We start from the raw sequence: 16,072 nt of genomic DNA, 5'->3' as shown, positions 1-16,072 counted from the left end.
ATAAAATTATAATAGTAATGTTAAAAAAATAAAATAAAGCGAGTCTATTGTAGCAGCATATTGTTCAATCCTGATTTGTGTGTGTGTGTGTGTGTTTAATCCATTCAGCCACTCTTATTTTGATTGAAGAATTTGATTCATTTACATTTAAAGTAATTATTCATAGGTAAAGATTTACTATTGCCATTTTGTTGTTTTCTGACTGCTTTGTAGTTCCTTTCTTCCTTTCTTGCTGCCTTCCTTTGTGATTTGATGATTTATTTGTAGTGGTATGCTTTAATTACTTTCTCTTTATCTCTTTCCTGTTTACTACAGGGTTTATAATTCTGGTTACCATGCATTTTACATAAAATATCTTACACATATAACAGTATATTTTAAGCTAATAACAACTTAAGTCAACTGCACACACAAAAATATACATTTTAATTTCTCCTCCCCCTACATTTTATGTTATTGATGTCATATTTTTCATCTTTTATATATGGTGTATCTTTTAAAACATTATTGTAATTATAGCTATTTTTAATACTTTTGTCTTTACCTTTTATACCAGAGTTAAAAGTTATTTACACACCACCATTACAATATTAGAGTATTATGAATTTGACTATATTCTTAACTTTGCATCAAGTTTTATACTTTTGTATGTTTTCTGTTGCTTCCTTTTGTTTCTACTTGAAGAACTCCCTTTAGTATTTTTTAAATTTTATTTAAAATTTTTTAATTAATTTTTATTAGAGTATAGTTGATTTACAATGTTGTGTTCGTTTCTGTTGTAGAGCAAAGTGAATCAGTTATACATATACACATACCTACTCTTTTTTAGATTCTATTCCCATATATGTCATTACAGAGTACTGAGTAGAGTTCTCTGTGCTATACAGTAGGTTCTTATTAGTTATCTATTTTATATATAGTAGTGTGTATATATCAATCCCAATCTCGCAACTTATCCCTCCCCCCACTTTCTCCCTTGGTAACCATAAGTTTGTTTTCTATATCTGTGACTCTATTTCTGTTTTGTAAATAAGTTCATTCGTACCATATTTTTAAAGATTCCACATATAAGCAATATCATATGATATGTGTCTTTCTCTGACTTACTTCACTCAGTATGACAATCTCTAAGTCCATCCATGTTGCTGCAAAAGGCATTATTTCATTTTATTTAATGGCTGAGTAATATTCCATTGTATATACATACCACATCTTCTTTATCCATTCCTTCATTCGTGGACATTTAGGTTGCTTCCATGTCCTGGCTATTGTAAATAGTGCTGCAATGAACATTGGGGTACATGTATCTTTTCTAATTATGGTTTTCTCTGTATATATGCTCAAGAATGGGATTTCTGGATCATATGGTAGTTCTATTTTTAGTTTTTAAGGAACCTCCATACTGTTCTCCATAGTGGATGTGCAAATTTACATTCCCACCAACAGTGGAGAAAAGGGAGCCCTCCTTTTAGTATTTTTTGCAAGATATGTCTAGTAGTGATAAACCCCCACAGCTTTTGTTTGTCTGGAAAAGTCTTTATTTCTCTATCATTTCTGAAGCAACTTTTCTGGGTAATGTATTCCTGGTTGGCAGTTTTTTTTTTCTTTCAGCACTTTGAATATATCATCCCACTCTCTCCTGCTCTGCAATGTTTCTGCTGAGAAATTCACTAATGGCCTCATAGGGGTTCTCTGATTTATGAGGATTTTTTTCTCTTTTTGATTTTAAAATTCTCTCTGTTTTTTATTTTAGACAGTTTTATTATAATGTATCTTAGAGAAGATCAATTTTGGTTGAAATTTTGGGATCCTATGAGCTTCATAAATTTGGATGTCCAAATCTCTCCCCAGATTTGGGAAGCTCTCAGCCATAATTTTTTAAAAATAAGATTTCTGCTTCTTTCTCTATCTCTTCTCCTTATAAGACTGCAATAATGCATAGATTGTTTCCTTTAATGATATTCCATAATTCAAATAGGCTTTCTTCACTGCTTCTTATTCTTTTTGTTGTTGTTCCTCTGAATAGATAATTCCAAATGACCATTCTTATAGTTCACTCATTCTTTATTCTGCTTGGTAAAGGCTATTGTTGAAACTCTCTATACTCTCTATTGAATTCTTTGTATCAGTCATTGTATTCTTCAACTCTAGGATTTCTAGGGTTTTTTTAAGTTGTTTCAATTTCTTTGTTGAAGTTCTCATTTTGTTCATGCATTGTTTTCCTAATTTTGTTTAGTTTTCTATCCATGTTCACTGAATTTCTTTAAGAGTATTATTCTGAATTATTTATCAGATAGTTAATAGATGTCCATATATTTAGGACTACTCAGTAGAGTTTTATTAGCTTCCTTTCATGGTGTCATGTTTCCTTGATTATTCATGATCCTTAGGTGTTGTATTGATGCCTGTGCATTTGTAGAAGTAGTCAACTCTTCTTTTCTTTACAGGCTGGTTTTGTCAGGGAAAGCCCTTCAACAGTCTGTCAGTGATACTGGATGGGTTACCTGTTGGTGTCCATGAATGAGCTTGCTGCAGAGTCTTCAGGCAGGCAGGTCTGGTGCCTAGGTCAGCAGGTGCACAAACCTGGAGCTCAGGTCCACAGGGCCTGGCCTGGTGTCTGGTTCCATAGGATAAGGCAAGGAGGCTGGGTCTGCTAGAGCAGACCAGGAGCCTGAGTCCATGGGAGCTGGTCTGGAGGCTGGTCTGGCACTGAGATGATCCTGGATCCTGGGGTTGTAGAATAGGCCTATAGTCTGAGGCCTACAGGTTGGGTCTGTGGGAGCTGGTTCAGCGTCAGGGCATGCTGGAAGCCTGGGTCTTCAGGAGCCTACCTGGAGTTTGAGGCTGTGGAGGTCAGCCCACTTCTGGGGAAGGCCAGGAATCTTGGTCTGCAGGAGCTGGCCTGAAGTTTAGGTCTTTAGGGGATGGTCTGGTACTGTGGCCAGTCAGTAACCTGGGGCCATGAGAGCTGGCCGGAAGCTGAAGCAGCCCAGGAGCCTGGGTCTGTAGTAGTTGGAGTTCTAGAGGGTTGTGAGCCTGGGTCCAGGGGAGCCTGCCTGGAGCCTGAGGCTGTGGGAGCTTATCTGCTTCTTCTGTGGACCTGGTGCTGGGGTCCACAGTGAAGTCAGGTGCACACTTAATTCTCCTTCTCCCACAGGAGGGTGTCTTTCTCCATCTGAGCTGCCCAAGCTTCTGGGAGAGGTAAAGGGGGTAATGTGAAACTGCCTTTCCTACCCTCTTCATTGCATCTTTTTTTATTTCTCTCCCCAACCCAGATGCTGTAACCCTTCACCTGAAATCCTTAGCACTTTTAAGGTATCTTCATGCGTGGTTAGTTTTTCAAAATAAAGTTTCTGTAAGTGAAAAAGTGCCAGAAATTCCTATGCTGCCATCTTGCTAATGTCACTTAGCCTACATAAAGTATATTTAACTAAAACCTTGCGTTAGGGAACTACCTGTCTGGAAAACAGAATAGTGAACTTTATGGCTTCAGAGAGATTAAGATCAGGAATGAATGAGTCAATATAGATCCTGTAGGGCCTGGTGCACAAGTATGCAACTTGAGCTTCACCAATGACCACCACATCTCATAGAGAAGCCAGGGCATGGAGATGGATCTACCAGGATGTCTTTTGATTCAGAACGTTTGAGAGCATGTAGAGATGTGTAGTGAAGATATGTGAAGATATGTGGTGAAGGGGTTTAAATTTTATTCTGGACAGTCCACAGAAAATACTCCCTATTTATTGTCATATGGCTTGTAACAATACCTATTTTAGTAGATTTCCAGGTATATGAACATATTAATTCAGAGCAAATAAATGGCAAATAAACGAATGGGGAGAGAAAGTGAGGAAAACAAATATTCTCCATGACTCTATACATTCATTTGAGCTGTTTGCTGAGGTGATCATTAAACTCCAGGATATACTACCACTTTGAAATTAAGTCCTCCTTCTTGTTGTCTGAATTTCTGGTCTGGGTTTGGTTCTTTTCCATCAGTGCTGTTGCTGTGAAGAGGGAGCAGATACTAAAAGAAACAGGCACAAACCTTCTTGCCTTTTTACTTCCTATTTAGAAGGGAAAAATTTCTAAGTGAAGAATCATGGGAATTTGGCCCAAAGAGGGAAGAAGGAGAAAGAAAAAGAAAAAAAGCATGTTATGAGAATGCAGAATATTGCCAATATTTTCAGCTGCTCTGCATAATTCCCAGAAGACAAGGACTGAAATATTTTCTCAATAGTCCCTCACAACAGTGGCATTAGAATGACTATCAATTGTTTTGTTTAGCTTCAAAAATGTTTATGGAGTCCCTACTATGTGTTTAGTTATATGCTGTGTTGTGGGCAATATATAAATGTGTGCTGTGGTCCTTTCCCTCAAAGGAGCTTATAGTCTTTGAAGGATCACAAACTGAATGAACTTGTTTGGGCAGTGGGAAGGATGAGTATGGGCTTAGAAGGACATTAGCCAACCTCAAGATTCTAAAACACTGCAATTAATGGTAAATCAAGATCCCTCTAAACACCAAATGTTTCAGATTTGATGTTAGACTTTTCCTGGTTCGAGGGATAGAAAGAAAGAGGAAACATGTATTGAATCCCTGCTTTTTGCCAGGTACTATGTTAAGCATATCACATTTGTTGTCTTTTAAAATATAAACTCTGTAAAATATGTAATATTACACTTGAGGAAACTGAGATTCAGAGAGACTTGTCTAAGGTCCAACGGCATTAGATTTTAGAGCAAGAGCCATGTCTTTTCAAATAATAAAGGTAGTTAACACCTGCATAGCACTTGCTATGTGCAGGCACTGTTCTAAGCGTTTTAAACATATTAAATCATTTAAGACTCCCAACCATCCTATAAAGTAAGTAAAATTATTGCACCATTTTTTTAAATAAGAAAACTGAAGTGGAGAGATCACGTTTGTATACCCAGCACTTTGCCCAGAATCTGTGTCTGGCACATTGTAGGCATCCTGGAAGTGGTGGGTGTATAGTAAAGCTGGTGCTGATTCCAAAGCTGAAACACTTCCAGTTTTGTTCTGGTGATGCAATGAGCCCTCCTGAGCAAGGAAAAAAGAAAAGACTGAAGAGGAGCTTCAGAATTTTAATGAGATCAACTTCTTCCATAAACGAAAAAGAGAATCTCTCTCTCTCTCTCTCCCCCTCTTCCCCTTCCACTTCCCTCCTTCTTATTAGACACACACACACACACACACACACACAAACACACACACCCTTTAAGATCCCAGGCTATCTTGGAAAGTGAAATGAGTTAACGTTTCACATTTTACACATGAGAGTCCACTAGGAGTCCAGAATTTGACTTAATTTAATGTCTCTTGCACCTTAAATCTGTAGCTAGTGAATCTAATCTCCAGGCAGAAATGCTGTATAAAACTATCTGCATTTTATGAGGTCATGCAACTTCCTTGCCATTAAGTTTGCCAGCCCTGCTTTCTGCATTCCAAGCTCTCCTGCCTCACCCTGAATTCTACTGCCAAGAAAACACAGCTAGTTTACCATCTCCTTCCCATAGCCCTCAGAGACTTAGACACTTATCTGTTCTTCTTTAAAAAAAAAAAAAAGACAAAAGAAACTTCCCCAATTAGAAAGAGATTAAAACGTTATGCCAGATCTAACCAGACTCTAACCCTCATTTCTATCTTACCTGGATTTACAAACCTATGTTTATTCATTTATTCGCTCACTCTATTTTTATTTAGAGTCTAGTAATAATAGCAATCCTTTATTAAATGTTTGTCATGTTATCAGAAAATGTATTAATGAACTTGGCCCCTTACCTAGATAACAAACCTGTAACAATCTGTGGTGTTATCCCAATTTCATAGGTAAGTAAATTAAGGTTCAGAAAGGTGTAGAGTAATGTGCTCGTAGCAATAAAGCTAAATCTAGCTCTGTTGGGCTATTGCACCCTTTCTTTTCCCCTCTGCCACACTGTTAGTTGAAGTTTGCTAGACAGACAAGAAAAAGAATTCCAGACAGAGAAGTATGAAATAGCATGGTGTATTCAAAAAATATAAATATTCAGTATTGCCAGATCTTAAATGGCAGAATGTCAGTTAGGAGCCAAATTATAAAATGTCTCATACGCCATGCTAAAAGTCTGCATGCCTATAGGCTACTCTGAGGAATTAACAGATTTTGAGTAAGAGGGAGACAGAATCAGACTAGTGTTATAAAATGATGATCCTAGTGTCACTGAAGAAGATGACATAGTAGAAAGACCCTGAACTCACCTACTTTCACAAGCACACCCAAATCACAACTATTTGTGGAACAACCATCAATGAAAAAGACCAAAACCTACCAGAAAAGATCTACAACTGAAGACATAAAGAAGGAGCCACATCAAGACAGGTAGGAGGAACAAACTCATGATATAATCAAGTCCCATAACTCCGGGTGGGTGACCCACAAACTGGAGAATAATTATATTGCAGACGTTCTCCCACAGGAGTGAAAGTTCTGAGTCCCACTTCAGTCTCCCCAGCCTGGGGGTGTTGCACCACGATGATGAACCCCCAGAGCATTTAGTATTGAAGGCCAACAGGGCTTAATTTCAGGAGTCCCAAAGGACTGGGGGAAATAGAGACTTCACTCTTAAAGGCACACACAAAATCTCACATGCTCTGGGACCCAGGACAAAAGTAGTGAGTTGATAGGAATGTGGGCCAGACCTACCTGATGGTCTTGGAGAGGGTCCCAGAGAGGTAGGGGGCAGTTGCAGCTCACCCTGGAGACATAGACACTGGTGGCAGCCATTCTTGGGAGTTGCTTCTACTGTGTGGAAACTGCTGATGGTGGGTGATATTCTGGAGCCCTCCCTCTAGCTCACGAGTGCCAAAACCTGGCCCCACATTACAGCCTTTAGGCACCACTGCTAAGATGCTTCAGGACAAGCAACTAACTAGGTGGGGACCCCTCAGCAGATAGGATGCACAAAGATTTCTTGAGTCCACAGCTGCCTCTAGACATGGCCCTGCCCACCAGAGGGCCAGGACCCAGCTCCAGCCAACAGTGGGCAGGCACAGGCCCTGCCCTCCTGGAAGCTTGCACTACCCTCTGGAGTAGTCTCACCCACCAGGGGGCAGACCCCAGATGCAAGAAAAACACTTCCTGTAGCCTGCCCTGAGACCAGCTGGGCCAGATCCTGCCCACTAACAGACCAACAGAAGTTTCAAACATGGGACCTGGTACCCAGCTGTGTAAGGAACCACTCCCTCCCCCACAAATGATCTGACACAAGCTCTGGTATCCCTGGGGCCTGCAGCCAGACTTCAGAACATGCTTCTGTGTGCCAGTAGTCTTGCACTAATCCCAAGACATGGCTTCACACACCAGTGGGTGGGCAAAATCCCCAGAGACTTTTGGACCCTGACTCTACCCACCAGTGAGCCAGAACTAGCCCTGGGTACCCTGGGGCTCTGTAGTAGCCACCTCACGACTAGACACTGCCAACCATCAGCCAGCAATATCCACAAAGGTAGAGCCTGGCAAACAACTGGGCTAGGAGCAAACCAAGACTACCAGACCACTCACATAGTCAGCTGGCCATGAAAAAAGACACACCCAACCCTCTTAGGGGGAATCCATAGAGCATATAGATTGGATGATGAGGGTAGAGTGCACTGCTGGGACACATAGGACGTCTCCTACAGAAGACCACTTCTCCAAGGTCAAGAAATATAACTAACCTACCACATACATAAAAATATAAATAGCAACTCAGACAAAGTGAGGAGGCAGAGGAATATGTTCCTGATGAAGGAATAAGATAAAACTCCAGAAGAAGAACTAAATGAAGTGGAGATAGGCAATCTACCAAAGAAAGAGTTCAGAGTAATGATCACAAAAATGATTAAAGAACTCAGGAGGAGAATGGATGCACAGAGTGAGGAGTTGGAAGTTTTTAAGAAAGAGCTAGAAAATATAAAGATGAAGATGAAGAATACAATAACTGAAAAGAAAAATACACCAGAAGGAGTCAATAGTAGACTAAATGATACAGAGGAATGGATCAGCGAGCTGGAAGACAGAGAAGTGGCAATCACTGATGCTGAACAGAAAAAAAGAAAAAGGAACAAAAAGAAATGAGACCTCTGGGACAACATCAAGTGCACTAATATTAGCATTATAGAGGTCTCAGAAGGAGAAGAGAGACAGAAAGGGGCTGAGAACACATTTGAAGATATAATACCTGAAAACTTCCCTAACCTGAAAAAAGGAAACAGTCACCCAAGTCCAGGAAGCACAGAGAGTCCCATACGGGATTAACCCAAAGATGAACACACCAAGACACATTGTAATTAAAATGACAAAAATTAAAGATAAAGAGAGAATATTAAAAGCAACAAGGGAAAAGCAGCCAATCTCATACAGGGGAACTCAAATAAGACTATCAGCTGATTTTTCAGCATAAATTCTACACGCCAGAAGGGAGTCATGCATTATGTTTAAAGTGCTGAAAGGGAAAAACCTACAACCAAGAATACTTCGCCCAGCAAGGCACTCATTCTGATTTGATGGAGAGATCAAAGCTTTACAGACAAGCAAAAGCTAAAAGATCTCAGCACCAACAAGCCAGCTTTACAAAAAAGTGTTAAAGGAACTTCTCTAAGTGAAAAAAAAAGTCACAACTATAAACAAGAAACTTACAAAATGAAAAACCTCATTGGTAAAGGCAAACATACAGTAAAGATACGAAATCATCCTCGCACAAAGCTAGTAGGAAGGTTAAAAGACAAAAGTAGTAAAATCATCTATAGCCACAATAAGCAGTTAAGTAATACACAACACAATTAGATATAAAATATGATATCAAAAACAGTAATCATGAGGGTAGGAGAGTACAAATGCAGGGTTTTAAAAATGCATATGACATTAAAACAATCATGGATACATATATATTGCTAAGTAAAAACCTTATGGTAAACACAAGTCAAAAATCTATAATAGATATACACACACAAAAAGAGAAAAAGGAATCCAAACATAACACTAAAGATGGTCATCAAATTACAAGAGAAGATAACAAAAGAAGAAAGGAAAAAAGACCTACAAAAACAAACCTCAAACAAATAACAAAATGATGATAAGAACATACATATAAATAATTACCTTAAATGCAAGTGGATTAAATGCTCCGATCAAAAGACACAGAGTAGTTGTATGGGTAGGAAAACATGACCCATACTTATGCTCCCTACAAGATAATTACTTCAGATCTAAAGACACTCACATACTGAAGGTGTGGGGATAGGACAAGTTATTCCATGCAAATGGAAATCAGAAGAAACCCAGAATAGCAATACTTCTATCAGACAAAATAGACTTTAAAATAAAGACTGTTACAAGAGACAAAGAAGGACACTACATAATGATCAAAGGATAAACCCAAGATAATGTTATAACAATTGTAAATTTATATGCACCCAACATAAGAAGACCTGAATACATAAGGCAAATACTAGCCGACGTAAATGGAGAAATCAGCAATAACACAATAATAGTAGGGAACTTTAACACCCCACTTACATGAGTGGATAGACCATCCAGACAAAAAATCAATAAGAAAACACTGGCTTTAATGATACATTAGACCAGTTGGACTTAATTTTATATATATATATATCCTTTCATCAGAAAGCAGCAGAATATACATTCTTTTCAAGTATACATGGAACACTCTCCAGGATAGATCACATGCTAGGCCATAAAACAAGTCTTGGTAAATTTAAGAAATTAAAATCATATGAAGCATCTTTTCCAACCACGATGCTATGAGACTAGAAATCAACTACAAGGAAAAACTGCAAAAAACACAAACACGTGGAGGTTAAAAAATACGCTACTAAACAACCAATGGATTACTGGAGAAGTCAAACGATACATAGAGACAAATGAAAATGAAACATTATGATCCAAAAACTATGGAACACAGCAAATAAATTCTAAAAAGGAAGTTTATCATGATACAGGCTCACCTCAGGAAGCAAGAAAAATCTCAAATAAACAACCTAACTTTAACTTTACATGTAAAGAAACTAGAGAAAAAAGAACAAACAATACCTAAAGTTTGTAGAAAGAAAGAAATCATAAACATCAAAGCAGAAATGAATGAAATAGACAGTAAAAGAACAATAAAAAAGATAGAAAAGATCAATGAAATTAAGTCTGGTTCTTTGAAGAGATAAACAAAATTAACAAACATTTAGTGAGACTCATCAGGAAAAAAAGGGAGAGGGGCCAAATCAATAATTTCAGAAATGAAAAAGAAGTTACTACTGACACCACAGAAATACCAAGGATCCTTAGAGACTACTATGAACAACATATAAGAAATGGACAATCTTTTAGAAATGTACAATCTCCCAAGACTGAAATAGGAATAAATAGCAAATATGAACAGACCAAGTACCAGGAAAGAAATTTAATTAGTAAATAAAAAACTCCAAACAAACAAAATTCCAGGATCATATGGCTTCACAGGTGATTTCTACGAAACATTTAGAGAAGAGTTAACACCTATTCTTCTCAAACTATTTGAAAAATTGCAGAGGAAGACTCTTCCAAACTCATCCTATGAGACCAGCATCACCCTGATACAAACCCCAGACAAAGGTATCACACAAAAAAATAAACTACAGGCCAATATCACTGATGAACATAGATGCAAAAATCCTCAACAAAGTATTTTCAAACCAAATCCAACAATACATTAAAAGGATCATACACCATGACCAAGTGGGATTTATCTCAGGCATGCAAGGATTTTTCTATATCCACAAATCAATCAATGTGACACACCATATTAACAAATTGAAGAATAAAAACCATGTGATCATCTAAATCGATGCAGAAAAAGCTTTTGACAAAATTCAGCATCCATTTATGATAAAAACTATCTGAAAAGTGGACATAGAGAAGACATGCTTCAATATAATAAAGGCCATATATGACAGACCCAGAGTTAACATCATACTCAACAGTTAAAATCTGAATGCATTTCCTCTAAGATCAGGTAAAAGACAAGGATGCCAGGACTCACTACTTTTATTCAAAATAGTGTTGGAAGCCCTAGCCACAGCAATTAGACCAGAAAAAGAAATAAAGGAAACCAAATTGGAAAAAAGAAGAAAAACTGTCTCTGTTTGTAGATGGTATGATATTATACACAGAAAATCCTAAAGACACCACTAGAAAACTACTAGAGCTCATTGATGAATTCACTAAAAATTTCAGTATACAAAATTAATATACAGAAATCTGTTGCATTTCTATACACTGACAACAAACTATCAGAAAGAAAAAGTAAGGAAACAATCCCATTTACCATTACATCAAAAAGAATAAAACACCTGGGAATAAACCTACCTAAAGCAGTAAAAGACCTGTAGTCGGAAAACTATAAGATTCTGATGAAAGAAAATGAATACAACACAAACAGAGGGAAAGATGTATTGTCTTCATGGATTGGAAGAATCAATATTGTCAAAATGACTATACTACCCAAGACAAACTACAGATTCAATGTAATCCTTGTCAAAATACCAATGGCATTTTTCACAGAATGAGAACAAAAAATGTTAAAATTTGTATGGAAAATCAAAAGGCCCTGAATAGCTAAAACAATCTTGGGAAAGAAGAACAAAGCTAGAGGAATCAAGCTCCCTGACTTCAGACTATACTACAAAGCTACAGTAATCAAAACAATATGGTACCAGCACAAAAACAGACACATAGATCAATGGAACAGAATAGAGAACCCAGAAATAAACACACATAATTATGGTAAGTTAATCCATGACAAAGGAGGCAAAAATATACAATGGGGAAAAGACAGTCTCTTCCATAAGTGTTGTTGGGAAAACTGAACAGCTACATGTAAAACAATGAGTTTAGAATATTCTCTAACCCCATATACAAATATAAACACCAATTGGATTAAAGCCCTAAATGTAAGACTGCAAACCAGAAAACTATTAGAGGAAAACATAGTCAGAACACTCTTTGACATATATCATAGCCCTGTTTTTTTTGGATCTGTCTCCTAAAGCAAAGGAAAGGAAAGCAAAATAAACAAATATGACTGAATTAAACTTAAAAGCTTTTGCACAACAAGGAAACCATTGACAAAACAAAAAGACAGACTACTGAATGGGAGAACATACTTGCAAATGATATGACTGATAAGGGGCTAATATCCAAAATATTTAAACAGCTCATACACTCAACATTAAAAAAAAAAAACCCAAATTAAAAATGGACAGGACCTGAAAAGACATTTTTCCAAAGAGGACCTATAGATGAACAGGCACATGAAAAGATGCTCAACGTTGCTAATCGTCAGAGAAATGAAATCCAAAACCACAATGAGATATCACCTCACACCTGTCAGAATGGCTATCATCAAAAAGAATACAAGTAACAAATGTTAGTGATGATGTGGAGGAAAGGGAACCCTCGTACCCTGTGGGTGGGAATGTAAATTGGCAAAGCCACTGTGGAAAGCAGTATGGAGGTTACTCAAAAAACTAAAATAGAACTACCATATAACCCAACAAGTCCACTCCTGCGTATACATCTGAAAAAAACCCCAAAACTCTAATTTGCAAAGATATATGCAGCCCAATATTCATAGCAGCATTATTTACAATTTCCAAGATATGGAAGCAACACGTGTCCATCAACAGATAAATGGACAAAGAATATGTACTGTACATATATACAATGAAATTCTGCCATTTGCAACAACCTGCATGGACTTGGAAAGTCTCTTGCTAAGTGACATGAGTCAGACAGAGAAAGACAAATATTGTATGATATCACTTATATGTGGAATCTAAAAAATACAATGAAGTAGTGAATATCACAAAAAAGAATCAGAATCACAGATATAGAGAACAAACTAGTGGTTACCAGTTGGGCAAGGTTAAGGGTGGTGGGACAATATAGGCATAAGGGATTAAAAGGTCCAAACTATTATGTATAAAATAAATAAGCTAAAAAACTGTATTGTACAACACAGGGAATAGCCAGTATTTTCTGGTAACTATGGATGGAAATAACCTTCAAAAATTGTTAATCACTATGTTATACACCTGTAACTTACGTAATGTTGTATGTCAACTATACTTCAATAAAAAGTGAAAAAAACAAATTATACAAACTCAAAATTTAAAAAAAATTATATTAAAAACAATGTTTATAAATACTCAAAGCTCATCACATCCTACATCTTTTACTACATTTACTGTTATCTGTGCTGTTGAGGGTATCTAAATATATTATAAATGTATGATAGATATTGCACATCTCTTCCCAACTCCACATTCAGTGATCTCATATTGTAGCTTGAAATTATCCTTGGTAAGAGTATTTCAACCACAGAAATCGTCAGTCACTATGAATTTATTGTTCTTTTTACTGTGTATATCTTGTTGTCACCATTTTTATATGTAAAGAGTCAGATAGTTAATATTTTAGGCTCTGTGGACCATGCAGTCTCTGTTGTTACTGTGTTACTCTGTTGTTACAGTCTACTGCCAAAGCAGCCATACACAATGAATAAAAGAATGCATGTGGCTGTATTACAATAAAATTTTATTTACAAAAATAGGCAGCAGGCTAGATTTGGTCCATGGATCATAGTTTGATAACCCCTGGTCTAGACCAAAGGAAGTGGTGGAGAAAATGTTAACACTGCACATTAAACTTGAAAGTCTGTTGTGTCTGTATCTATTACATTGTGAATAGCACACAAAATAATTGAGGAAATATTCTTCCAATATTAAAAAGTAACCAATTCAAGAAAAAAGTCACTCATATTACTGAAAAACAGGTGAAGTTCTACCACATTTTCATTTGTTTCACTTTCATGTTATTTGATAAAATAAAACTATCACCAACATTTTTTTGGAACTGCACTACATTTGACAACTGCAACTATAGGTTGGTTACAAGTATTAGAAAAACATCAACAAAAAGCATTCTATAGGAATCAACTGGGGGGGGACCTTCAAGATGTCAGAGGAGTAAGAGGTCTAGATCACCTTCATCCCCACAAATACATCAAAAATACGTCTACATGTGGAACAACTCCTACAGAACACCCACTGAATGCTGGCAGAAGACCTCAGACTTCCCAAAAGGCAAAAAACTCCCCACGTACCTGGGTAGGGCAAAAGAAAAAAGGAAAAACAGAGCAAAAAAACAGGAATGGGACCTGCACCTCTGGGAGGGAGCTTTGAAGGAGGACAAGTTTCCAAACACTAGGAAGCCCATTCATTGGTGGAGACGGGGGTGGCAGTGGGGAAGCTTCAGAGCCATGGAGGAGAGCACAGCAACGAGGATGCAGAGGGCAAAGCAGAGAGATTCTTGCACAGAGGATAGGTGCCAACCAGCACTCACCAGCCTGAGAGGCTTGTCTGCTCACCCTCCTAGATGGGTGGGGGTTGGGAGCTGAGGCTCCAGCTTCTGAGGTCAGATCCTAGGGAGAGGACTGGGGTTGGCTGCGTGAACACAGCCTGAAGGGGGTGAGTACACCAGAGCTAGCCAGAAGGGAGTTGGGAAAAAGTCTGGAACTGACTAAGAGGCAAGAGACCATTATTTCAGGGTGTGTGAGGAGAGGAGATTCAGAGCACTGCCTAAATGAGCTCCAGAGACTGATGCAAGCAGTGGCTATCAGTGCAGACACCAGAAACGAGCATGAAATGCTAATGCTGCTGCTGCAGCTACCAAGAATCTTGTGGGCAAGAAAAGGCCACTAACCACACCTCCCCTCCCAGGAGACTGTGCACCCCACCACAGCCAGGGTCCCGTGATCCAGGGACAACTTCCCCAGGAGAACACACAGTGGGCATCGGGCAGTTGCAATGTCACGCTGGCCTCTGCCACAGCAGGCTGGCCCCACATTCCATAGCCCTACCTCCCCACAGCCTGGGTGAGCCAGAACTCCCTAATCAGCTGCTATTTTAACCCAGTCCTGTCTGGGCGGGGAACAGATGCCCTCAGGTGATCAACATGCAGACGAGGGGCCAAATCCAAAGCTGAAACCCAGGAGCTGTGCGAACAAATAAGAGAAAGGAAAATTTCTCCCAGCAGCCTCAGGAGAAGTGGATTAAATCTCCATAATCAACTTGATGTATCCTGCATCTCTGGAATACTTGAATAGACAATGAATCATCACAAAATTGAGGTGATGGACTTTGGGAGCAACTATAGACATGGGGTTTGCTTTCTGCATCTAATTTGTTTCTGGTTTTATGTTTATCGTAGTTTAGTATTTAGATCTTATTATCATTGGTAGATTTGTTTATTGATTTGGTTGCTCTCTTCCTTTTTTTTAATATAAATATTTTTCCTCTTTCTCTTTTTGTGAGTGTTTATGTGTGTGCTTCTTTGTGTGATTTTGTCTATATAGCTTTTCTTTTACCATTTTTCCTAGGGTTCTGTCTGTCCATTTTTTCTTTTTCTTTTTTTTACTATAGTTTTTAGTGCTTGTTATCATTGGTGGATTTGCTTCTTTGTTTGGTTGCTCTCTTCTTTCTTTCTTCTTTTTTTTATTACATTTTTATTTTTTATTATTAATAAATTTTTAATTTTTTATTTTAATAACTTTTATTTTCTTTCTTTCTTTCTTTCTTTATTTCTTTCTTTCTTTCCTCCCTTTTCTTCTGAGCTGTGTGGCTGACAGGGTCTGGGTGCTCCAGCCGGGTGTAAGGCCTGAGGCTCTGAGGTGGGAGAGCCGAGTTCAGGACAATGGTGCACCAGAGACATCCTGGCTGAATGTAATATCAAACGGTGAAAGCTCACCCAGATATCTCCATCTCAACATTAAGACCCAGCTACAGTCAAGGACCAGCAAACTACAGTGCTGGACAACCTATGCCAAACAACTAGCAACAATGGAACACAACCCCACTCATTAGCAGAGAGGTGGTTTAAAATCATAATAAGTGCACAGACACCCCAAAAACACACCACTGTATGCCATCCTGCCCACCAGAAAGACAAGATCCAGTCTCATCCACAAGAAACCAGGA

Source organism: Eschrichtius robustus, chromosome X (assembly GCF_028021215.1).
Source record: "Eschrichtius robustus isolate mEscRob2 chromosome X, mEscRob2.pri, whole genome shotgun sequence".
Lineage (NCBI taxonomy): Eukaryota > Metazoa > Chordata > Mammalia > Artiodactyla > Eschrichtiidae > Eschrichtius > Eschrichtius robustus.
The sequence above is the reverse complement of the archived record's forward strand: the minus strand, read 5'-3'. Positions refer to the sequence as shown.